This window comes from Elephantulus edwardii, unplaced genomic scaffold (genome assembly GCF_000299155.1).
Source record: "Elephantulus edwardii isolate Elephantulus edwardi_28Jun2011 unplaced genomic scaffold, EleEdw1.0 scaffold00045, whole genome shotgun sequence".
Taxonomy (NCBI): Eukaryota; Metazoa; Chordata; class Mammalia; order Macroscelidea; family Macroscelididae; genus Elephantulus; species Elephantulus edwardii.
In genome coordinates, this window is record NW_006399795.1 from 1,288,484 (window position 1) to 1,298,779 (window position 10,296).

Sequence of the window (10,296 nt, forward strand, 5' to 3'; positions counted from 1 at the left end):
GTCTCTCACTCCATCATGGTTCAGTTGGAGTAGGTGGGGTTTTCTCTAGCCCACAGATCCTCCATTTAGGCTCAGCCTCAGGTGTAGATCTGTGGTTCTTATTTGAAAGTACTAACATTCAAGCATTTCTCAAGCATCTTCCATATGCCAAGTACCCTCTGGGTGGCACAAATGATTAAGTGCTCAACTGCTAGCAAAAAAAGGTCGGCAGTTCAAACCCACTCAGGGAGAAGACAGGCGGCAGATCTGGTTCTGAAAGGCCACAGTCTTGACAATCGGAATGAGCAGTTCTGTTCTCCGCACATGAGATCCCTATGGGTTGAAACGAACTCAGAAATGAACAACATTCTGTGTGTTAGGGCATAACTGAATTGATAAGATCCTTGTCTCCTGAAAACTTACCAACCAAAGGAGGGAAGCAGACCTGGATTTTCATTTCTGACTTTCGCTGACCGTGTACCTTTGGCCACGTGGTTGGAAACCTGTAAAATGGGAATGGTTGCAGTACCATCCTCATAGGACTGTCATGAGGATCAAATGAATCATATTTGTAAAGCACTTAGAACAGTGTTAAAGAAAGAAAACAAACTTGGCAACTACATTGTGGTCATGAAAGGTGACAGGGAAGCCCACGGAAGGACAACAAGCTTAGACGGTAGTCAGGGAAGGCTTCTTGGAGGAGGTGGTGAATGGGCTCTTGGCCTGAGGAGCAAACAGCAGGAAGGTGAGTTACTTGCCTTGCTGGTTCTTAGCTTCCTGTGCTGTCAGTTGGAGCTTTAGTAACTGGCCTTTTCTGGGGGCTTGTTGTAATTTATCATGTGCCAAGCACCATAGTAGAATCTGAATTAGGATAGGAATCTCTCTCCTTAGGGACGCATGACCATAAGAGAGGGTCCTGAATTGTCTTCAAGCTGGAAGTACAAGACCCTAGCCAGAGTGGACAGGGGGTGGGGGAGGATCTCCAATCATTTAGTGTGTAAAGGGATCCTGGAAACCTGCAGGAAGACGAAGATGTCTTTGAAAAAAACAAAAGGGAAAAAAAATAATAGGAAGAGTGAAGCAGGCAGGGAAAATGATTTTTCTCGGCTGGTGTTTCTTGGGGAATTAAATCTTGTTTTTCGTCACTACCGAGTGGAATAATCCAATATATTAGAGTGCAGCCCCCTCCAGCCTGCTCCTCCTCCCGCCCCCTCCTATTTATTGCTGCGGCTTTGACCTAACAGTCTCAGGTCTGCATTTGGAATCAGACTGTCCCGGGGAGGGAGGGAGGTGTCAGTCCTTGGATCAATTACTCTCCTTTCCAACACCGGAAAAATGAATTATTCCCTGAAAAGCAGGCTCCTCATCCGATGAATTCTGCACTGCAGAGCTGGAGGTGTTGGACCAAATTGAATTTGGTCTTTGAGAGACATTTAAAACCAGGTGGTACATATGTGTGTGTTGCAGGGGGTGTCTCATAGTCACTGGGGCTGGGCAAGCCCCCTGCTCCGATTCTTAGGGATAGAGGTGGCCAAGAGCCAGCTGTCCTGCTTGTCTGTGGAGCCAGCTGCATTCTCCAGGGGTAAGCTGTGTTGTTTCCCCGTCTAAGGCATAGAGAGGTAAGGTCACTCACTCTTCTGGGGCCACACAGGGGCCAGTAACCATGACAACCTGTTGCATTTTTGCCTCTTGTCCTCTAGGTCAAGTTGGAAATGGCCCAGAGTTTGCCCCCACTCCCCGTTCTCACACTCAGGGAACCCCAGGTAGCATAAGTTAAGGAGTTTAACACCCTGCAGCACTGGTTCTGACTACTTATACCTTTTTTTAATCTGGTACAAGTAGATTGATCTCTTTGGGTCTCAGTTTTCCTGTCTGAAATATGGGTTGAACTAGCATTCAGTTCTTGCCTCCGACAGCACCAATTCCAGAAACACAATTAAAGAGATTTAATAATTTTTTAAAAAGCAACTTTCTGAGGTTTTATCTGCTGGAAAAACCTGATATGTATTTCTTTTACCTATTCCCCCACCCCCCACCTCACCCCATAGGACTGGCTCTAGGGGCTCTGACAGTATCTGAATTTGGCTTTTCTCTGGTCTCTCAGTTCTGTGCTTTCATTGCAGGAAGGCTCGTGGGAGACGGGGCTGGGCACTCCCAGGACTACGTCTTTCCAGCATTGAGCCCAGTGGGTTCTCTTCCCACCTCTGAGCCACCTTTGAGCAGTTTACTTTGGCTGGAAGGACATTCACTAATGGGTAAGGCCTGGGATGCAGCTGCCCAACAAGAAACTCGTGTTGAGACAGGGGCAGACATGGAGGAGCCAGAAGAGTGACTGGGTGCGTATTAAAGAATCGCACCTTGAGGTGCCCTGAGCGTGGGAGACATCTCTGCTGACAGAGGTCACTCTCGCTCTCCACACCCAGTATCTCCCTGGACATGCTCTCCGTGCCACCCTCGAGGTTTCTGGCTTCCTCAGGCGACATCCAAGGCTCTAGCTCTCTGGTTGGTCAGGGGTTCCCAAGGAGGAGGGCACTCCTCACCCCACCTAGTCTGGGAGCTGCAGAGCCTGCACTTTCACTAATGATGTGGGGAAGAAAAGGGAAAAAATGGAGCTATTTTTGCTGCAAAGACCTCCCCCTGGATTTGAGCAGGGTTTTTAGGGCTAATGAGCTGGGGCTGAGGGAGTTGCAGGGGAGGATGGAGGTCGAAGGGGAGATCCTTCAGCCCCAGGCTCCGGGAGTGGGGGATGTGGAGAGAGGGGGTTGGGGGGCTCTGTGCTCCCTGAGCTGAATTCCCACTTTCATCACTTCCTCCCTTCATGCCCCTCCCACAGTCTGATCCACTTCTTTAGAAAGTATCCCCATGGTCAAGACAATCTTGCCAAGCTTTATAACCTCCAGCCGGTATTGTAAAAATACTGAGCATCCCTTTTATTTTTCTTCCACATATAAAGCCGGGTTATACAATTGCATTTGTTTTTTTTCATATTACAACCCTCCCCACTTTGCTAGAGAGATCCCGCTCCCCTCTGAGATTCTGCAGCCCTTGTAGGCGGTATTTGCTCCTAGGGATCAAAATAGGAGGAGGAGGAGGAAGAGGCTAGAGAGGAAGAATGTTTTGTTTGACAGCAACCACCAATATCCAGAAGGTTCTGGTGGTGGGTATTTTCATGTAAGGCAACCTTTTTTTGACTTTCCAGTTACCAATGAGGAAATGAAGGTGGTTTTGGAGAGACCATGAACGTGGGTCTAGCCTTCGCCTGTGTCCTGCAACCTTGCTTGCCTTGGCTCTGAGTGGGTCCTCAGGGACCTGGTTTGACTGCCTGGTCTCAGCCTATGAAAGAACTGGAGGGGAGACATGCTGCCTATCTCTGAGTCAGGAGTCCCAGCGCTCAGACTAGATGCAATGGCCAGCTCTGTCCTTTCCTGCCTGTGTGACTTTGGACAAGGCTCCAGGCCCCTCTAGGCCTCAGTTTCCTCATCTGTCAAAACAGGATAATGATTCCTTGGGAAGTCATGAAAATAACATTGGGTTATGCATGGAAAGTGTACAAATACATCTGCTGGAGGGTCAGCTATGGGTCAGTTCTGACTCCATGGTACATAAGAACAATAGTTACGAGCATTTATTTAAAGAGTACTAGCAGGGGAGCTCTGGTGGCCTAGTGGTAAGGAGCTGCAACTACAATCCCAGAGGCGCACGGTTCGAATCCACCAGATGCTCTGCCAAGGAAGGAGGGACAATCTCCTCCTGTACCAGTCAGATCTGATTTGACGGTACACTCACACACACAAAAAAACAATAAAATAAAAAAAAAAATAAAGAGTACTAGCCATCCCCTTTCCAGTGTGACAAATAGTGTATATGAATTTTATGAACTTTGTATTAATCATTGGGTTGTGCAATTCAATGAGTGGGTGGGGAAGGAAATAGGAAGGCTCTCCTGTGAAAAACAATGTATAAGAATTTTGTAAATAAAGCAGTATAAAATAAGAGTCCTAGCCAGAGTAGGAAGCTCTGGTGGCCTGGTGGTAAGAAGCTGCACTGTAATTCCAAAGGCACACACTTTGAATCCCCTGCTTGCTCCACACTCTCCTCCCATGTGATTAATTGTGTCTGAAAACTTACTGGAGGGTCAGCTATGAGTTGGTTTGGACTCGGCGTTGTACAATAAAAAGCCTGAAGAATCAGTACCTCTGAGTTTGGTGTTGGAGAAGAGCACTGAATATCCCATGGGCTGCCAAAAGAATAAATAGGTATGTCTTGGAGAAAGTGTGGCCAGAGTGCTTCTTGGAGGCAAGTATGATGAAGCTTCATCTCATATATTCTGGGCATGTGGTTAGGAGAGGGTGCTCCTTAGACAGGGACAGCATGCCTGGAAAGGAGGAGAAACAGTGGCTGAAAGAGAGGAAGGCCTTCAAGCAGATCGATTGATACAGTGACTGTGGCAATGGACTCACAGGGGTTGGAGATGATAAGGATGGCTCAGGAGGGCTCAGGGTTCAGATCTGTTGTTTGTAGGTTAGTTATGAGTCATACTCAACTTGATGGTGCTCAACAACAACAGCAACAAGCCAGAAAGATTGGACTCCCACCAAAAGACCGTGCAGAAGACAGGATTTTCTTCTGAAAATCACAGGCTTGAACCCCAATGATGTTCTGCACACATCGAGTTGCTGTGAGTCAGAACCCACTTCACTCTCAACTGACAATAACATTTAACACTGTCCCTTAAAGCAGAGCCTACTCTAGGAAAGAGGGGTGCTGAGCCTTGCCAGGGACAGGGAATGGAGGTACCCATGGTTTTCTCCTGAGGCCTAAAGGGCTTGGGGAAGAGACAGAAGGCTCAAATGCTTGGTCATGCTCTGTCCTTCCCCAGGAGCAGAGCTCTGTCAGAAATCGAGGCCTGGCTCCTTGGACTCTGTTGAGACCCTTTCTTTACCACTTGGATATCTGAGGAATTATCTAGCAGTAAACAGAGGGTGCTCTGATGGTCTAGTGGGTAGGGGATTGTGCTGCCACCCAAAGGCATGTGGTTCAAATCTAGCAGTTGCACCACTGGAGAAGGAAGGGTAATCTCTTCTGTGATTTACAGTGTCTGAAACACCTGTTCAAGGGTCAACTGTAAATTGTTTCCTACTCTACAGCAATGAGTTTTGATCCAGAGATAATTGTGGTGGTGTACTCTGTAGGGAGTTGTGTTGGAACCCAGAGACCTCGCCTGTGCAACAGTTCTAATGCACCAGTAGCTTGGAGGAACAAAAGTGAGACATCTCCTCTAGTGTAATTTACAGCCTCAGAAACTTGCTGGAGGGTCAGCTATGAGTTGGCTCTCACTTGACAGCAATGAGTGATAGAGTGATCCCAGAGAGGAGAGGGTTGGTCATGCTTCCCTTATCTGGTCAAGGGCAGTGAGGGAAGGTAGGGAAGCTTATCAGATGAGAAAGGTGGAGGAAGGGAAGTGGGGGGAGGTGTAAGGGGGGGTGAGGAAAGGTATGCAGAGCCAGGCAAGATGCAGGGGGGAGAGGGGCCCTTCCTTGGCATCCTAGAGCCTTCCTCAGGAATGCAGACTTCCTCCTGTCAGGACAGTATCCATCCCTTTCTCCCATCCTTGGTGGTTCTTGCACTTTGTTTCCCTCTGTCTCCCTCTCTTCTTCTGCCTCTGTGTGACTTTCATATGCCTCTCTTCACCCCCTCCACCGCACATCCATTCACAATGAGGAAGGGGCTGTGTGGACCTGAGGAGAGGGTGGAGCCGCTGTCAGATTAACCAACATGCAAGGTTAGCACAGGCTTAACTGTGCATATTTATCTGTAGTTCACATTTTCCCATCACATCAAAGATTTTGCTTCGGGGAGTGGCTGGTATCTGTCTGTCTCCCGACTCCTACAGAATTCTTCCTACAGAATCAAAGCCTCTTTTGAAATGTGCAGTCACTAATAGTCTCACGTACTTTGAGCACATGGCCAGGAGAGACCTTTCCTTGGAGAAGGACACATCATACTTGAATTGTGGAGGGACAACACAGAAGAGGAAGACCCCGGATGAGATGGATTGATACAGTGACTGGGGCAATGGGGGTTGGTGTGTTGGAATCAGTGAGACTGCCTCAGGACAGGGCAGGGTCACAGCTGCTGTGCACAGGGTTGCTGTGGGTTGCAGGCAAGGGCTCATAACGACAATAGGGATGAAGGACCCAGTAAGAAAGGTAAACTGTAGTTAGCTTGTACTTACTTTCTAATCTGTAGTGAAACTTTGCTCACTACCGTTTAGTAAATAGTGGTTACGTGCCATGAAGTCGACCACGACTCGTAGGGACCCTGTGAACAATGGATCTGGACCTTGCCCTGCCCTGTGCCACCCTTATCATCTCAGATACACTTGAGCCCACGGATAGTCACTGTGGCAGTCCATCTTCCCAAGGATCTTCCTCCCAGGACCTTTCCAAGCATGATTTCTTTTTCTAAGAACTGGGCCTGCTCACAACATGCCTAAAGCATGGACAGGCAAATAAGTCTGTGCTCACTTTGCTTGTTGAGTGCACCTTCCCTGACTGGAGTGAAGAAGGGCTCTGCCTTAGGAAGGTGTCTCAGAATTCCCTCTGCTTTCTCTGTCTGCCCCCACACTCAGTCAAGGCTAGAGCAGCTGAGGGAGTCTGTGGTTGGAAAAAGTGCAGGCAAGACTTGGGTTCACATGTGATTTCTGCCAGTAACAAACTAGGTACCTCTGGGAGGTTTTTTAATCCTCTCTGATTTTGCAAATGATTTTTCTTTAAGTGAACATAGTAGTATCTATACAACTTGGCTTGTTGAAAATGAGGAGGATGTGAAATGCTGGCTGTAGGAGATCAAGACTACATCTCACCAAAGGACCAACAGGCAGCATCATGGAAGATGGAGAAAGGATTAAGATGTGAGTGCTTTTTCCTTGCTTAGATCAACAGTCAACACCTTGGCAATAGAAATCAAGAAAGCATGAGATGTATTGCATTGGGAAAGTCTGTTGTCAGGATCTTCTCCAAAATACTGAAGAGAAATGATGTCAGTTTAAAGTTCAAAATGTACCTGATTCAAGTCATGGTTTTCTAAATCACCTACTATGCTTCAGAGAGCTAGAAAATGAATAAGGATGACAGAAGACTTGATGCCTTTGAACTGTGGTATTGGAGAAGAACATTGAATATCCCATGGACTTCCAAAATAACAAACAGATACAGCTTGGAGAAGGTGCAGCTGGGGAGCTCCTTAGAGGAAAAGACGGTGAAGCTTTGTCTCATACTTTGGACAGGTCGCTAGGTGACACTATTCTTTGTAAAGGGACATCATGCTTGGAAAGATGAAGGGTCAGTGAAGGAGAGGAAGACCCCAATGAGACGGATTGACACAATGACTTCAGCAATGATCTCTAGTGTGTCAAAGATGATAAAGATGACACAGAATAGGGCAGAGAGTGTTCAGGTCAGCTGTTCGAGGGCCGCTAGGAGTTTTGTTCGACTCAGTGGCACTTAGCAACAACAGCAATAACAATAACAACAACAGCAACAACAAGAACCCCTCTGGGTAAGATTTACTGTGTGAGCACACACCAGATGCTCACTAAAGACTCTAGCATCAGCTTGGTTTTGAGATCCACGTAGGAGAGGTGGTCACATCCACTCCTGTGAATAGGGCAAAATAGGGAAGAGGGAACATGCAAATGGGGCTGTTGGCCAAAGCTGATCCCAGACTGCTTGTTCTGGAGTTTTGAGAGTGAATGTTGCATCTCATCATGGCCAATTTTGTTGAGCTCAACACCGGCTTCAAGTTGCCCATTTTGGGGCTGGGCACCTGGAAGTTCCCTCCAGGCCAGGTCGGAGAGGCTGTGAAGGTGGCCATCGACACGGGGTACCGGCACATCGACTGTGCCCACGTGTACCAGAACGAGCACGAGGTGGGCGCCACCCTCCAGGAGAAGCTCAAAGCCGGGGTGGTCCAGCACCAGGAGCTCTTCATCGTCAGCAAGCTCTGGTGCACCTACCACGACAAGAACCTGGTGAAGGAGGCCTGTAAGAAGACGCCGAGCGACCTGAAGCTGGACTACCTGGACCTCTACCTGATCCACTGGCCGACCGGCTTTAAGGCGGGGAAGGACTTTTCCCCTCTGGATGGGACGGGCAGTGTGATTCCCGGCGACACCTACTACGTTGACACCTGGACGGCCATGGAGGAGCTGGTGGACGAAGGCCTGGTGAAGGCCATTGGCGTCTCCAACTTCAACCACCTGCAGATTGAGAGGATCTAAAACAAGCCTTAAGTACAAGCCAGCAGTTAACCAAACCGAGTGTCACCCGTACCTTACCCAGGAGAAGCTGACCCAGTACTGCCAGTCCAAGGGCATCGTGGTGACCGCCTACAGCCCGCTGGGCTCTCCCGACTGGCCCTGGGCCAATCCTGAGGACCCCTCCCTGCTGGAGGACCCCAGGATCAAAGCAATTGTAACCAAGCACAATAAGACTGTGGCCCAGGTCCTCATCCGGTTCCCCATGCAGAGGAATATGGTTGTGATCCCCAGGTCTGTAACCCCCAAGAGCATCATTGAGAACTTCCAGGTCTTTGACTTTGACCTGAGGCAGCTTGGAAGTGAACACCTTGCTCAGTTACAGCAGAAACTGGAGGGTCTGCGCCTTGGTGAGCTGTGCCAACCACAAGGATTACCCCTTCATCATCGAGTTCTGAAGCCTTGGAGCCCTAGTGACGGCTGCTCTCTTCCACACAGTGTGGCGTGTGGCCTTGTGGGGCCTCTCAGTGTGCCCACTGCCTGAGGCAGGCTCTGAAAAGTAGTGTAGATTCAAAGTCCCCCCACCTCCCTGCCCATCCTGTTCTGCTGGGAACTCACCCTTCTAACCCAGGAAAGAAGCAGATCTGTAGTCAGCATGGTGCCACTAACAGCGCTATGACCGCTGTGGCCGCTTGGAGCTCAGACCCCTCAGCCCGTCTCCCTTCACCTCAAATAAAAAGGGCTGTTGTGAGCTATCCCCCCTCCCCCCAAAAAAAACCAAACACCTGATCCCAAAGCACTATAATCTAGAGGGCAGAGGGCAGGGACTGGAGTAGAAATGCTGCAGAGGACAGGGAGGGGATAAGAATAGATGGACTGTCTATGGATGATGCATCACATTCTGAAAGCCCCGTACAAGCCTTTGCAAGTGCCTATGAGTATGATTGTGTGTGTGTGTGTGTGTGTGTGATAGGATTACATCCCTGTCTCCCTTCTTGACCTTGGCCTAAACCCTCATATGTGCAATTGCATATGTCCATGTTCTTGACCCAGAAGGTCATTGTCCAGTCATCTTTCTCTTCTGCTGGTTCTCCTTCCCCCTGAGTGTGTGGGTGGCTTGGGGCACAAGGACAAGGAGAATGAGACATCCGAGTTCCAGAGTTCAAGTCCCCATGCTACTGCCATCTTCCAACGTGGCCTTTGGTAAGTTACTCCGTCTTTGAACCTTAGCGTCTTTCCCTGTGAAAGGGGACAGTAATACTACACAGAGTTGCTTTGAGAGTCAGTGAGGTGAGTGATTGAGAAAGTACTTGGTCGACTCTTAGTGTTCTACAAACACACTTTTTTGGTAGAGTTGAAGAGACGTCTCTTCTGTAATGCCGCCCCTTGGTGTTCTATTCACTCTCCTGCACTACCAGCGTTGGGGGAAGGATTTTAATCAGATTTGGTGCTAAAGCACCATGTATCTTCCATTACCATCACCAGCTGATGAATTTTTGGGGAAGACATTGATCTCGTCTGCCAGTTTTGATGTAGATGGGGCTTTAGACCTGCCAAAACCCATCAGGGATTGCCAGAAACCACCACAAACTGGAAGAAGTTAAGAAGGTAGGAAGGTTCTTCGGCGAAAACATGGCCCTGCAGATGTCCTGATTTCAGATTCCTAGCCTCCAGAATGGCGAGGCAATAAATTTATGCTTTTATTTTTCCTAAACCACCCAGCTGGTGGCACTTTGATGTGGCAGTGTGAGGCGTCTAAAGCAACCCCTGCCTTCTTCCCTCAGTCCTAGTGGGGAGACAGGAAGCCCATGCTAATGCATATCATCTGGTTACCTGAGGTTTCCCCAAAATTAGATCCTTTGGAGAAACTGGACTTCAGCCCCCACTATTGTTAATTAGAGAAGGCAGCCGTCTACACCCTGAACAGAGCCCAAAAGGAGAAAAGAATCCTCAGATACAACCTGCTGGATCCAAAAGCTGTACTTCTGCTTGGTTGAAGCTGGGGTTTTCTGAAGTGACATAAGTTGGAGGCCCAGAGCCCCTGCAGGTCAGGGATCAGT

General features: G+C 48.7%; 1 pseudogene; it reads left to right on the forward strand.

Moving 5' to 3' along the window:
- Nucleotides 1-7,747: 7,747 nt before the first annotated feature.
- Nucleotides 7,748-8,694, forward strand: LOC102858330 (annotated as a pseudogene).
- Nucleotides 8,695-10,296: the final 1,602 nt, after the last annotated feature.